The sequence below is a fragment of the Mus pahari genome, chromosome 6 (assembly GCF_900095145.1).
Source record: "Mus pahari chromosome 6, PAHARI_EIJ_v1.1, whole genome shotgun sequence".
Taxonomy (NCBI): domain Eukaryota; kingdom Metazoa; phylum Chordata; class Mammalia; order Rodentia; family Muridae; genus Mus; species Mus pahari.
The window spans coordinates 7,995,255-7,997,591 of record NC_034595.1 but is presented as its reverse complement, the minus strand read 5'-3'; the positions used below and the strand labels follow the sequence as shown (position 1 = coordinate 7,997,591).

Here is a 2,337-nt window from a genome sequence, read left to right as displayed (position 1 = left end):
CGTGTCACCACAAGAGTCCCTGTGCGTTAACAGTTCACAATCGAAAAGTTAATAGTTAATTTCAAAAATAATAAAGAGTCCACCCAAGGGCAATGTCTGAGATTCTAAGAAGCTTCATTCCAGGGATACTGAGGATTTTTTGAAGGATTTTAGAGAAGCCACAGCACTCCACAGCCCAAGCAAGCATGAATTTCTCCACAACCCCTAAACTCTCACATCCTTCATTTGCATAACCACAAAATCATGGTAGCAATCCCCCCATAGTACTGCTTTTTTAAAACTTTTAATTTGTTCTTTGTGAATTCCACATCATGCCCCCCAATCCTACTGATCTCCCTGTCCTCTTGTACCCACCTTCCACCCTTGTAACCTCCGTGTCCCCCAATAGAGGAATAATAAAAAAAAAAATCTCATTGTGGAAGCTGCAGTGTGTCACAGTGTGTCCGTACCCGCTTTACTTGCAAATGTTCACAGCAATGAGTCATTAGTCTGGCTTAGGGCCTCTGGCTTCTGCTACTCTATCAACGCTGGATCCTCACTGGGGCTCCTCTCAGATACCCTGTTGTTGTCCTGTGTCATGGAGATCCTATAGCTTTGGGATCTGTAGGACTGGCCCCTGTGTGCAGTAGTCGAGATGTTCAAATGAGCCAATTCAAAGACTTGGAACTGGGCCTGAGGAGAGTCTAAGCTGGTCAGCCCACACAGCTCTATGCACCCACACCAACATGGGGAGATCTCCTGCCCTGCACTAGCTGGCCCATCCAATGCCACCATCAGCAAGGGGCAGAGCCAGCTACCTCACTCTCGTGCCCTCAGGGCTAGGTCATCTGTGCCTATACCATCAAGATCAGCTCTACTGTGCAGCCAGGCAAGGGGCAGGGCCCACTCTCTTGAGTGCTGCAGCAGGTGAGGGGCAGGGCCAGCTCTCTTACTCTCAAGACCCCAAGGCCAGGTCTCCCCGTTGTGAAGGGAAAGAGGGAAGAGAATATCCCTCCCTCATCCATGCCACTGCAGGGGAGATGAGTGGCAGGGCTAGCTCTGCCAGGCAGATACTCTGGAGGGGCATGCTCACCCAGAACTCTCAAAAACAGGGGCAACTCTACTGTGCTTCCTGGAGAATGTGAGGAGCCAGATCTCCCTGGTGTTGCAGCTGGCTAGTGGTGGGTTTAGCTCTCATGCTCTCACACCCCCAAGGCTGGCTTTCCCGGGATGTCCAGGCAAGCGATAAGGCCAGTTCTACACAGCCCTCAGACATCAACACGTCCCAGACCAGGGATGACCACCTGTCCTTTGTGGTAACATCCCCCCCCCAATGCTTTAGGGCTACAGACCCAGACATGGGCCCCAACGGGAGCCCAGGCCAGGAGTCCACCGTGATCCCAGGTGGCATCACTGGCTACTCACATCAGGCCGCTCGCTCCTCACTACCCTCAAATCTCCAGTGTTGCCTCTCTTCATTGTGCACTTACCCTTCTGCTTCTCTTTCTCTTCCATTTCTCTAACACTTATGTGCTCCTCTAAGTAGTACCTGAGGTCTCTGAATGTCTGAGGGCATCTCAGTGAGAGCTGTGCCTCACTTGTGAATTACCACACTAGGCAGGGATCATCTCAGGCATGGTCTGCCCCACCCCTACCCAGGTCTATGCAGTGCCCAACTGATGGTTATCTCAGGCTAGCTCCCTGTCTGGGCTCCATGGCTCCAAACTGGTGGTCATCATAGGCTCACAGGTTGCCCAGGTCCTCTCCCTGGAGCTCCATGCAAGGGTCATCTAAATCCAGTTCACTCCAGACAGGGACCACGGTCACAGGGCAGGGTTGTTCTAGTCTCCAGCTTCCTGGGAGCCCTTAGGGCCTGTGCAGTGCTGGATTGGTCATTGTCTCAGAAGAGCTTCCTGTCCGGGCCTGCCTGGTGCTGAGCTGGTGGTCTTCTCAGGCTTGTTTTGTCAGGGAGTGTTGAGATATTAATGATTCAGATGTTCACAGGTCAGAATGCTGAGTGGTGACATAGCCTCTCTGCCACCTACCGACACACGTGTGACATAGCAGCCACACCTGCAACCCTTCTGGGGGCAGGGGAAACTGCTCTGAATTTAAATGAGATCATGTAGAGGGACACCCACTACAGTGCCTGCTTTTAGTCTGAATCTTCAAATCAGCCTTACTGAAACGGTTTGAAAACCCCTCAATGTCAGAAGCCATTGAAATGGTAATCTAGCTTCTAATAGTCACAGTTTCTTCTGTAGACACAAGGAATTGTTTCTTTGAGCAAAGCCTTCTGGGGAATGAGGAAAAGCAAGGGAGTTCATCTTCCTTTTTTGTTTTCATAAGTAAAGGATA

The 2,337-nt window shown here is 51.0% G+C and overlaps 1 pseudogene; it reads right to left on the bottom strand.

The window, feature by feature from the left end:
• Positions 1 to 1,949: 1,949 nt before the first annotated feature.
• Positions 1,950 to 2,074, bottom strand: LOC115064327 (annotated as a pseudogene).
• Between the last annotated feature and the right edge of the window lie 263 nt (positions 2,075 to 2,337).